Source organism: Eucyclogobius newberryi, unplaced genomic scaffold (assembly GCF_026437365.1).
Source record: "Eucyclogobius newberryi isolate DKJ021-1_F unplaced genomic scaffold, fEucNew1.0.hap1 SCAF_22, whole genome shotgun sequence".
Classification (NCBI taxonomy): Eukaryota; Metazoa; Chordata; class Actinopteri; order Gobiiformes; family Gobiidae; genus Eucyclogobius; species Eucyclogobius newberryi.
The window spans coordinates 22,999,540-23,012,310 of record NW_027315857.1 but is presented as its reverse complement, the minus strand read 5'-3'; positions in this window follow the sequence as shown (position 1 = coordinate 23,012,310).

Genomic DNA, 12,771 nt, shown 5'->3' with positions numbered 1-12,771 from the left:
TGGTTTAGTCCTTCTTAAATCTCCCCTCATAACAAAGACGTTTTGTGGAGCAGATGCGTCACTCTGACTCGTCGTGCGAAGCTGAAATTAAACTTCCGCGGCGTCAGAGATCATGTCTCTGGGTTTATTTTGAGCCGCAGATTTTGACAAACGAGGATTACGGCTCCGACGAGACGCGGATTTTCACAGACTCCGCCCCCGAGCTCCAAAACAAACGAATCAGAGGCCAAGAATAAAACTGAACACCCGCAGGGTTTCTTTTCATCTCAAAAGAATGAAAACTTATGATAATGAGTTGTGTTCCTGAGTCATCTGTAGCCATAGAAGAGATCAGGGAGGGCATCTGAGGTCAAACTGGGAGGGCATCTGAGGTCAAACTGGGAGGGCATCTGAGGTCAAACTGGGAGGGCGTCTGAGGTCAAGCTGGGAGGGCATCTGAGGTCAAACTGGGAGGGCGTCTGAGGTCAAGCTGGGAGGGCGTCTGAGGTCAAGTTGGGAGGTTGTCTGAGGTCAAGTTGGGAGGGCGTCTCAGGTCAAGCTGGGAGGGCGTCTGAGGTCAAACTGGGAGGGCGTCTGAGGTCAAACTGGGAGGGCGTCTGAGGTCACGTTGGGAGGGCGTCTGAGGTCAAGTTGGGAGGGCATCTGAGGTCAAACTGGGAGGGCGTCTGAGGTCAAACTGGGAGGGCGTCTGAGGTCAAGTTGGGAGGGCGTCTGAGGTCAAGTTGGGAGGGCATCTGAGGTCAAACTGGGAGGGCGTCTGAGGTCAAACTGGGAGGGCGTCTGAGGTCAAGTTGGGAGGGCGTCTGAGGTCAAGTTGGGAGGGCATCTGAGGTCAAACTGGGAGGGCATCTGAGGTCAAACTGGGAGGGCGTCTGAGGTCAAGCTGGGAGGGCGTCTGAGGTCAAGTTGGGAGGTTGTCTGAGGTCAAGTTGGGAGGGCGTCTGAGGTCAAGCTGGGAGGGCGTTTGAGGTCAAACTGGGAGGGCGTCTGAGGCCAAGCTGGGAGGGCATCTGAGGTCAAACTGGGAGGGCATCTGAGGTCAAGCTGGGAGGGCATCTGAAGTCAAGCTGGGAGGGCGTCTGAGGTCAAACTGGGAGGGCATCTGAGGTCAAGTTGGGAGGGCGTCTGAGGTCAAGCTGGGAGGGCATCTGAGGTCAAGCTGGGAGGGCATCTGAGGTCAAGTTGGGAGGGCATCTGAGGTCAAGTTGGGAGGGCGTCTGAGGTCAAGCTGGGAGGGAATCTGAGGTCAAGCTGGGAGGGCATCTGAGGTCAAGTTGGGAGGGCGTCTGAGGTCAAGTTGGGAGGGCGTCTGAGGTCAAGCTGGGAGGGCATCTGAGGTCAAGTTGGGAGGGCGTCTGAGGTCAAGTTGGGAGGGCGTCTGAGGTCAAGCTGGGAGGGCATCTGAGGTCAAGTTGGGAGGGCGTCTGAGGTCAAGTTGGGAGGGCGTCTGAGGTCAAGCTGGGAGGGCGTCTGAGGTCAAGTTGGGAGGGCGTCTGAGGTCAAGTTGGGAGGGCGTCTGAGGTCAAGTTGGGAGGGCGTCTGAGGTCAAACTGGGAGGGCGTCTGAGGCCAAGCTGGGAGGGCATCTGAGGTCAAACTGGGAGGGCATCTGAGGTCAAGCTGGGAGAGCATCTGAGGTCAAGTTGGGAGGGCGCCTGAGGTCAAGCTGGGAGGGCGTCTGAGGTCAAGTTGGGAGGGCGTCTCAGGTCAAGCTGGGAGGGCATCTGAGGTCAAACTGGGAGGGCGTCTGAGGTCAAACTGGGAGGGCGTCTGAGGTCAAGTTGGGAGGGCGTCTGAGGTCAAGTTGGGAGGGCATCTGAGGTCAAACTGGGAGGGCGTCTGAGGTCAAGCTGGGAGGGCGTTTGAGGTCAAACTGGGAGGGCGTCTGAGGCCAAGCTGGGAGGGCATCTGAGGTCAAACTGGGAGGGCATCTGAGGTCAAGCTGGGAGGGCATCTGAGGTCAAGCTGGAAGGGCGTCTTAGGTCAAACTGGGAGGGCGTCTGAGGTCAAGTTGGGAGGGCGTCTGAGGTCAAGCTGGGAGCGCATCTGAGGTCAAGCTGGGAGGGCATCTGAGGTCAAGTTGGGAGGGCATCTGAGGTCAAGTTGGGAGGGCGTCTGAGGTCAAGTTGGGAGGGCGTCTGAGGTCAAGCTGGGAGGGCATCTGAGGTCAAGTTGGGAGGGCGTCTGAGGTCAAGTTGGGAGGGCATCTGAGGTCAATCTGGGAGGGCATCTGAGGTCAAGTTGGGAGGGCGTCTGAGGTCAAATTGGGAGGGCGTCTGAGGTCAAGCTGGGAGGGCGTCTGAGGTCAAGTTGGGAGGGCGTCTGAGGTCAAGTTGGGAGGGCGTCTGAGGTCAAGTTGCGAGGGCGTCTGAGGTCAAACTGGGAGGGCGTCTGAGGTCAAGCTGGGAGAGCATCTGAGGTCAAGTTGGGAGGGCGCCTGAGGTCAAGCTGGGAGGGCGTCTGAGGTCAAGTTGGGAGGGCATCTGAGGTCAAACTGGGAGGGCATCTGAGGTCAAACTGGGAGGGCGTCTGAGGTCAAGCTGGGAGGGCGTCTGAGGTCAAGTTGGGAGGTTGTCTGAGGTCAAGTTGGGAGGGCGTCTGAGGTCAAGCTGGGAGGGCGTCTGAGGTCAAACTGGGAGGGCGTCTGAGGTCAAACTGGGATGGCATCTGAGGTCAAGCTGGGAGGGCATCTGAGGTCAAGTTGGGAGGGCGTTTGAGGTCAAACTGGGAGGGCGTCTGAGGTCAAGTTGGGAGGGCGTCTGAGGTCAAGCTGGGAAGGCATCTGAGGTCAAGCTGGGAGGGCATCTGAGATCAAGTTGGGAGGGCATCTGAGGTCAAGTTGGGAGGGCGTCTGAGGTCAACTTGGGAGGGCATCTGAGGCCAAACTGGGAGAGCATCTGAGGTCAAGCTGGGAGGGCGTCTGAGGTCAAGTTGGGAGGGCATCTGAGGTCAAACTGGGAGGGCGTCTGAGGTCAAGTTGGGAGGGCGTCTGAGGTCAAGTTGGGAGGGCGTCTGAGGTCAAACTGGGAGGGCGTCTGAGGCCAAGCTGGGAGGGCATCTGAGGTCAAACTGGGAGGGCATCTGAGGTCAAGCTGGGAGGGCATCTGAGGTCAAGTTGGGAGGGCGCCTGAGGTCAAACTGGGAGGGCATCTGAGATCAAGCTGGGAGGGCGTCTGAGGTCAAACTGGGAGGGCGCCTGAGGTCAAGTTGGGAGAGCGTCTGAGGTCAAGTTGGGAGGTTGTCTGAGGTCAAGTTGGGAGGGCGTCTGAGTTCAAGCTGGGAGGGCGTCTGAGGTCAAATTGGGAGGGCGTCTGAGGTCAAATTGGGAGGGCGTCTGAGGTCAAGTTGGGAGGGAATCTGAGGTCAAACTGGGAGGGCGTCTGAGGTCAAGTTGGGAGGGCGTCTGAGGTAAACTGGGAGGGCGTCTGAGGTCAAGTTGGGAGGGCGTCTGAGGTCAAGTTGGGAGGGCGTCTGAGGTCAAGTTGGGAGGGCGTCTGAGGTCAACTTGGGAGGGCATCTGAGGCCAAGCTGGGAGAGCATCTGAGGTCAAGCTGGGAGGGCGTCTGAGGTCAAGTTGGGAGGGCGTCTGAGGTCAAGCTGGGAGGGCGTCTGAGGTCAAGCTGGGAGGGCGTCTGAGGTCAAGTTGGGAGGGCGTCTGAGGTCAAGCTGGGAGGGCGTCTGAGGTCAAACTGGGAGGGCGTCTGAGGCCAAGCTGGGAGGGCATCTGAGGTCAAACTGGGAGGGCGTCTGAGGTCAAGCTGGGAGGGCGTTTGAGGTCAAACTGGGAGGGCGTCTGAGGCCAAGCTGGGAGGGCATCTGAGGTCAAACTGGGAGGGCATCTGAGGTCAAGCTGGGAGGGCATCTGAGGTCAAGCTGGAAGGGCGTCTTAGGTCAAACTGGGAGGGCGTCTGAGGTCAAGTTGGGAGGGCGTCTTAGGTCAAGCTGGGAGGGCGTCTGAGTTCAAGTTGGGAGGGCGTCTGAGGTCAAACTGGGAGGGCGTCTGAGGCCAAGCTGGGAGGGCATCTGAGGTCAAACTGGGAGGGCATCTGAGGTCAAGCTGGGAGAGCATCTGAGGTCAAGTTGGGAGGGCATCTGAGGTCAAACTGGGAGGGCATCTGAGGTCAAACTGGGAGGGCGTCTGAGGTCAAGCTGGGAGGGCGTCTGAGGTCAAGTTGGGAGGTTGTCTGAGGTCAAGTTGGGAGGGCGTCTGAGGTCAAGCTGGGAGGGCGTCTGAGGTCAAACTGGGAGGGCGTCTGAGGTCAAACTGGGATGGCATCTGAGGTCAAGCTGGGAGGGCATCTGAGGTCAAGTTGGGAGGGCGTTTGAGGTCAAACTGGGAGGGCGTCTGAGGTCAAGTTGGGAGGGCGTCTGAGGTCAAGCTGGGAAGGCATCTGAGGTCAAGCTGGGAGGGCATCTGAGGTCAAGTTGGGAGGGCATCTGAGGTCAAACTGGGAGGGCATCTGAGGTCAAGCTGGGAGGGCATCTGAGGTCAAGTTGGGAGGGCGCCTGAGGTCAAACTGGGAGGGCATCTGAGATCAAGCTGGGAGGGCGTCTGAGGTCAAACTGGGAGGGCGTCTGAGGTCAAGTTGGGAGGGCGTCTGAGGTCAAGTTGGGAGGTTGTCTGAGGTCAAACTGGGAGGGCGTCTGAGGTCAAGTTGGGAGAGCGTCTGAGGTCAAGTTGGGAGGTTGTCTGAGGTCAAGTTGGGAGGGCGTCTGAGGTCAAGCTGGGAGGGCGTCTGAGGTCAAGCTGGGAGGGCGTCTGAGGTCAAACTGGGAGGGCGTCTGAGGTCAAACTGGGATGGCATCTGAGGTCAAGCTGGGAGGGCATCTGAGGTCAAGTTGGGAGGGCGTTTGAGGTCAAACTGGGAGGGCGTCTGAGGTCAAGTTGGGAGGGCGTCTGAGGTCAAGCTGGGAAGGCATCTGAGGTCAAGCTGGGAGGGCATCTGAGGTCAAGTTGGGAGGGCATCTGAGGTCAAGTTGGGAGGGCATCTGAGGTCAACTTGGGAGGGCATCTGAGGCCAAACTGGGAGAGCATCTGAGGTCAAACTGGGAGGGCGTCTGAGGTCAAGCTGGGAGGGCGTCTGAGGTCAAGTTGGGAGGTTGTCTGAGGTCAAGTTGGGAGGGCGTCTGAGGTCAAGCTGGGAGGGCGTCTGAGGTCAAACTGGGAGGGCGTCTGAGGTCAAACTGGGATGGCATCTGAGGTCAAGCTGGGAGGGCATCTGAGGTCAAGTTGGGAGGGCGTTTGAGGTCAAACTGGGAGGGCGTCTGAGGTCAAGTTGGGAGGGCGTCTGAGGTCAAGCTGGGAAGGCATCTGAGGTCAAGCTGGGAGGGCATCTGAGGTCAAGTTGGGAGGGCATCTGAGGTCAAGTTGGGAGGGCGTCTGAGGTCAACTTGGGAGGGCATCTGAGGCCAAACTGGGAGAGCATCTGAGGTCAAGCTGGGAGGGCGTCTGAGGTCAAGTTGGGAGGGCATCTGAGGTCAAACTGGGAGGGCGTCTGAGGTCAAGTTGGGAGGGCGTCTGAGGTCAAGCTGGGAGGGCGTCTGAGGTCAAACTGGGAGGGCGTCTGAGGCCAAGCTGGGAGGGCATCTGAGGTCAAACTGGGAGGGCATCTGAGGTCAAGCTGGGAGGGCATCTGAGGTCAAGTTGGGAGGGCGCCTGAGGTCAAACTGGGAGGGCATCTGAGATCAAGCTGGGAGGGCGTCTGAGGTCAAACTGGGAGGGCGTCTGAGGTCAAGTTGGGAGGGCGTCTGAGGTCAAGTTGGGAGGGCGTCTGAGGTCAAGTTGGGAGGTTGTCTGAGGTCAAACTGGGAGGGCGTCTGAGGTCAAGTTGGGAGAGCGTCTGAGGTCAAGTTGGGAGGTTGTCTGAGGTCAAGTTGGGAGGGCGTCTGAGGTCAAGCTGGGAGGGCGTCTGAGGTCAAATTGGGAGGGCGTCTGAGGTCAAGTTGGGAGGGCGTCTGAGGTCAAGTTGGGAGGTTGTCTGAGGTCAAGTTGGGAGGGCGTCTGAGGTCAAGCTGGGAGGGCGTCTGAGGTCAAATTGGGAGGGCGTCTGAGGTCAAGTTGGGAGGGCGTCTGAGGTCAAGTTGGGAGGGCGTCTGAGGTAAACTGGGAGGGCGTCTGAGGTCAAGTTGGGAGGGCGTCTGAGGTCAAGTTGGGAGGGCGTCTGAGGTCAACTTGGGAGGGCATCTGAGGCCAAGCTGGGAGGGCGTCTGAGGTCAAGTTGGGAGGGCGTCTGAGGTCAAGCTGGGAGCGCGTCTGAGGTCAAGCTGGGAGGGCGTCTGAGGTCAAGTTGGGAGGGCGTCTGAGGTCAAGCTGGGAGGGCGTCTGAGGTCAAGCTGGGAGGGCGTCTGAGGTCAAACTGGGAGGGCGTCTGAGGTCAAACTGGGATGGCATCTGAGGTCAAGCTGGGAGGGCATCTGAGGTCAAGTTGGGAGGGCGTTTGAGGTCAAACTGGGAGGGCGTCTGAGGTCAAGTTGGGAGGGCGTCTGAGGTCAAGCTGGGAAGGCATCTGAGGTCAAGCTGGGAGGGCATCTGAGGTCAAGTTGGGAGGGCATCTGAGGTCAAGTTGGGAGGGCGTCTGAGGTCAACTTGGGAGGGCATCTGAGGCCAAACTGGGAGAGCATCTGAGGTCAAGCTGGGAGGGCGTCTGAGGTCAAGTTGGGAGGGCATCTGAGGTCAAACTGGGAGGGCATCTAAGGTCAAGTTGGGAGGGCGTCTGAGGTCAAGTTGGGAGGGCGTTTGAGGTCAAGTTGGGAGGGCGTCTGAGGTCAAGTTGGGAGGGCGTCTGAGGTCAAGCTGGAAGGGCGTCTGAGGTCAAACTGGGAGGGCGTCTGAGGCCAAGCTTGGAGGGCATCTGTGGTCAAACTGGGAGGGCATCTGAGGTCAAGCTGGGAGGGCATCTGAGGTCAAGTTGGGAGGGCGCCTGAGGTCAAACTGGAAGGGCATCTGAGATCAAGCTGGGAGGGCGTCTGAGGTCAAACTGGGAGGGCGTCTGAGGTCAAGTTGGGAGGGCGTCTGAGGTCAAGTTGGGAGGGCGTCTGAGGTCAAGTTGGGAGGTTGTCTGAGGTCAAACTGGGAGGGCGTCTGAGGTCAAGTTGGGAGAGCGTCTGAGGTCAAGTTGGGAGGTTGTCTGAGGTCAAGTTGGGAGGGCGTCTGAGGTCAAGCTGGGAGGGCGTCTGAGGTCAAATTGGGAGGGCGTCTGAGGTCAAGTTGGGAGGGCGTCTGAGGTCAAGTTGGGAGGGCATCTGAGGTCAAACTGGGAGGGCGTCTGAGGTCAAGTTGGGAGGGCGTCTGAGGTAAACTGGGAGGGCGTCTGAGGTCAAGTTGGGAGGGCGTCTGAGGTCAAGTTGGGAGGGCGTCTGAGGTAAAGTTGGGAGGGCGTCTGAGGTCAACTTGGGAGGGCATCTGAGGCCAAGCTGGGAGAGCATCTGAGGTCAAGCTGGGAGGGCGTCTGAGGTCAAGTTGGGAGGGCGTCTGAGGTCAAGCTGGGAGGGCGTCTGAGGTCAAGCTGGGAGGGCGTCTGAGGTCAAGTTGGGAGGGCGTCTGAGGTCAAGCTGGGAGGGCGTCTGAGGTCAAACTGGGAGGGCGTCTGAGGCCAAGCTGGGAGGGCATCTGAGGTCAAACTGGGAGGGCATCTGAGGTCAAGCTGGGAGGGCATCTGAGGTCAAGTTGGGAGGGCGCCTGAGGTCAAACTGGGAGGGCATCTGAGGTCTAGCTGGGAGGGCGTCTGAGGTCAAACTGGGAGGGCGTCTGAGGTCAAGTTGGGAGGGCGTCTAAGGTCAAGTTGGGAGGGCGTCTGAGGTCAAGTTGGGAGGTTGTCTGAGGTCAAACTGGGAGGGCGTCTGAGGTCAAGTTGGGAGGGCATCTGAGGTCAAACTGGGAGGGCATCTGAGGTCAAGTTGGGAGGGCATCTGAGGTCAAACTGGGAGGGCATCTGAGGTCAAGCTGGTGGGCGTCTGAGGTCAAGTTGGGAGGTTGTCTAAGGTCAAGTTAGGAGGGCGTCTGAGGTCAAGCTGGGAGGGCGTCTGAGGTCAAATTGGGAGGGCGTCTGAGGTCAAGTTGGGAGGGCGTCTGAGGTCAAGTTGGGAGGGCATCTGAGGTCAAACTGGGAGGGCGTCTGAGGTCAAGTTGGGAGGGCGTCTGAGGTCAAACTGGGAGGGCGTCTCAGGTCAAGTTGGGAGGGTGTCTGAGGTCAAGTTGGGAGGGCATCTGAGGTCAAACTGGGAAGGCATCTGAGGTCAAACTGGGAGGGCGTCTGAGGTCAAGCTGGGAGGGCGTCTGAGGTCAAGTTGGGAGGGCGTCTGAGGTCAAACTGGGAGGGCATCTGAGGTCAAACTGGGAGGGCGTCTGAGGTCAAGTTGGGAGGGCGTCTGAGGTCAAGTTGGGAGGGCATCTGAGGTCAAACTGGGAGGGCATCTGAGGTCAAACTGGGAGGGCGTCTGAGGTCAAGCTGGGAGGGCGTCTGAGGTCAAGTTGGGAGGTTGTCTGAGGTCAAGTTGGGAGGGCGTCTGAGGTCAAGCTGGGAGGGCGTCTGAGGTCAAACTGGGAGGGCGTCTGAGGTCAAGTTGAGAGGGCGTCTGAGGTCAAGTTGGTAGGGCATCTGAGGTCAAGTTGGGAAGGCATCTGAGGTCAAACTGGGAGGGCGTCTGAGTTCAAGTTGGGAGGGCGTCTGAGGCCAAACTGGGAGGGCCTTTTGAGGTCAAGTTGGGAGGGTGTCTGAGGTCAAGTTGGGAGGGCGTTTGAGGTCAAGTTGGGAGGGCGTCTGAGGCCAAACTGGGAGGGCCTTTTCAGGTCAAGTTGGGAGGGCGTCAGAGGTCAAGTTGGGAGGGCGTTTGAGGTCAAGTTGGGAGGGCGTCTGAGGCCAAACTGGGAGGGCCTTTTGAGGTCAAGTTGGTAGGGCGTCTGAGGTCAAGTTGGGAGGGCGTCTGAGGTCAAGTTGGAAGGGCGTCTGAGGTCAAGCTGGGAGGGCCTCTTGAGGTCAAGTTGGGAGGGCATCTGAGGTCAAGTTGGAAGGGCGTCTGAGGTCAAGCTGGGAGGGCCTCTTGAGGTCAAGTTGGGAGGGCGTCAGAGGTCAAGTTGGGAGGGCGTCGGAGGTCAAGTTGGGCGGGCGTCTGAGGTCAAGTTGGGAGGGCATCAGAGGTCAAGTTGGGAGAGCGTCTGAGGTCAAGCTGGGAGGGCATCAGAGGTCAAGTTGGGAGGGCGTCTGAGGTCAAGTGTGGAGAGCGTCTGAGGTCAAGTTGGGAGGGCATCAGAGGTCAAGTGTGGAGAGCGTCTGAGGTCAAGTTGGGAGGGCGTCTGAGGTCAAGTCGGGAGGGCATCAGAGGTCAAGTTGGCAGGGCATTTGAGGTCAAGTTGGGAGGGCGTCTGAGGTCAAGTTTAATATTCTGTTATTGACATTTAAAGATCTTTATTTCGTCATCTCATGTTTTAGAACTCAAAATAATAATATATGTATTGAAAACCGCAGAGTTTGTGCTCCATCTACTGGCAGCAGAGGGAATTACCATGGGGAAATAAACAAAAGCTAGCTTGCCCTCGACAGGCAGGAAGTTGCAACGAACACGTTTTGTGGCAGAAATGCTCCGGTGATAGTTTATGGAGACGAGGAAAGTCAAGATTACTCGGAGTTACAGTGAAAAAATAACAACTGTGACAATTTAAACATCAATATTTGTCGTTTTTGTGTTTCAGTCGATCGTAAACTTCAGTTTGTCTGGCGTTTTTTTGTCTCATTTCATTTATTTGCGATTCAGAGCCGGTCACAACGCTCAAATTTGACATTTCTTTGACGTCCGGGAAACTTGAGAGCGAGTGTCGTCTGAAGCCCAGAGCGAGAGAACCTGCAGACGTGAAGCATGACTGAAGCTGAACAAAACTCCCGGTGTGTTTTCTTCACGAGGGAACAGTGTAAGAACATGAGTCTTAAACGCTCCGTCTCCGTGACGACCGGAATACTGTCATGTAGTTTTGACCGTGAACATTTCCACCTGAACGATACAGAGCGCGTTCTTCTGAAACCTTGTGTTCACTTAAAGGTCACACACCTGGTTTAAACCTGGTTTAGTCCTGGTTTAGACCTGGTTTAGACCTGGTTTAGACCTGGTTTAGACCTGGTTTAGTCCTGGTTTAGACCTGGTTCAGACCTGGTTTAGTCCTGGTTTAGACCTGGTTTAGTCCTGGTCTAAACCTGGTTTAGACCTGGTTTAGTCCTGGTTTAGACCTGGTTTAGTCCTGGTCTAAACCTGGTTTGGACCTGGTTAAGACCTGGTTTAGACCTGCTTTAGACCAGTCATACTTAATGTAGACGCGGTGTTTATCGTCGTTTTGAAGCGTCTTCTGCTGTTTACGTGACAGAACTTTACACGCACTTCATCGAATCTTGTTTTCAGATACAAAAGAATGTTTTTTATGTGTGAAAAAATTTGCAAAATTGCACGTTTTTGGGGCATAAACATCCGAGAAATTCACAAAGCCAGGTTTAGTTTAAAAAAAAAAAAAAAAAAAAATTGCTTCATTTTGTTATTGAGCTATTTTTATTCATTAAGCCAATTTTTTTCAATTTTGTGTAGTATGTTTTCTAAAGTTGTTTTTTGCTTCATTTTGTTATTGAAGATTTTTTTTGAATCTTATTTAGTTAGTTATTTAGTTTAGTTAAATTAGCTCAAAATCATTCTAATTAGATATGAGCCAATCCAAAGTTTGTGTAGTTTCATGTACAGTACTGTCACTCATGTGCAGTACTGTGGTTCATGTGCAATACTGTGGTTCATGTGCAATACTGTCATTCATGTGCAATACTGTCATCCATGTGCAATACTGTTGTTCATGTGCAATAATGTCATTCATGTGCAATACTGTCATTCATGTGCAATACTGTCATTCATGTGCAATACTGTCATTCATGTGCAATACTGCCGTTCATGTGCAATACTGTCGTTTATGTACAATACTGTAATTCATGTGCAATTCTGTAATTCATGTGCAATACTGTCATTCATGTGCAATACTGTCATTGATGTGCAATACTGTCATTCATGTGCAATACTGTTGTTCATGTGCAATACTGTCATTCATATGCAATACTGTCATTCATGTGCAATACTGTCATTCATGTGCAATACTGTCATCCATGTGCAATACTGCCATCCATGTGCAATACTGTGGTTCATATGCAATACTGTCATTCATGTGCAATACTGTCATTCATGTGCAATACTGTCATTCATGTGCAATACTGTCATCCATGTGCAATACTGTCATTCATGTGCAATACTGTGGTTCATGTGCAATACTGTCATTCATGTGCAATACTGTCATTCATGTGCAATACTGTTGTTCACGTGCAATACTGTTATTCATATGCAATACTGTCATTCATGTGCAATACTGTCATTCATGTGCAATACTGTCATCCATGTGCAATACTGTCATTCATGTGCACTACTGTTGTTCATGTGCAATAATGTAATTCATGTGCAATACTGTGGTTCATGTGCAATACTGTCATTCATGTGCAATACTGTCATTCATGTGCAATACTGTTGTTCATGTGCAATACTGTCATTCATGTGCACTACTGTTGTTCATGTGCAATAATGTCATTCATGTGCAATACTGTGGTTCATGTGCAATACTGTCATTCATGTGCAATACTGTCATTCATGTGCAATACTGTCATTCATGTGCAATACTGTGGTTCATGTGCAATACTGTCATTCATGTGCAATACTGTCATTCATGTGCAATACTGTTGTTCATGTGCAATACTGTCATTCATATGCAATACTGTCATTCATGTGCAATACTGTCATTCATGTGCAATACTGTCATCCATGTGCAATACTGTCATCCATGTGCAATACTGTGGTTCATATGCAATACTGTCATTCATGTGCAATACTGTCATTCATGTGCAATACTGTCATTCATGTGCAATACTGTGGTTCATGTGCAATACTGTCATTCATGTGCAATACTGTCATTCATGTGCAATACTGTTGTTCATGTGCAATACTGTCATTCATATGCAATACTGTCATTCATGTGCAATACTGTCATTCATGCGCAGCACTGTGGTTCATGTGCAATACTGTGGTTCATGTGCAATACTGTCATACATGTGCAATACTGTCATTCATGTGCAATACTGTCATTCATGTGCAATACTGTGGTTCATGTGCAATTCTGTAATTCATGTGCAGTACTGTCGTTCATGTGCTATTGTGCTAATAATAGAGTGTTATTATTGTTATTATTAGTATTTTATTAAGAGTATAAGAGTTATTTATAAGTTATCTGTTTTTATTATTATACTTCTGTGCCTAATCTGTGTTGCAACAATGGAATTTCCCCATTGTGGAACAAATAAAGGTTCATCTTATTTTATTTTGGCGAGTGACGGAGCGACGTTTAGAGCTAGTCTTTAAAATGTCCCAGAGAAATCAACGGCTGAAAACTGATTAAATGAAACAATGAAACATGAACCAGGTGAAAGAGAGCGCCCTCTGCTGTCCGCCCAATGACGCCCTTTAGGCAACGTGACCGCTGCGCCAATGGAGTTTGTCGCGGACACACAACGAGTTAACGGTTCATGAACTGAAAAACTGCACAGCAAAAATCTGTGGTAAATTCAAACAGTGTTTTGGGAGCGCTCAGAGAAGAAGATCTTGTAAACAAGATTAAAAAAGTGTGACTGAAGCAAAAATACAACTTCAATTATGTTTTTTATACGAAGATAACAATAAAACATTGTTAAAAGTAAAAAAAACAACAACA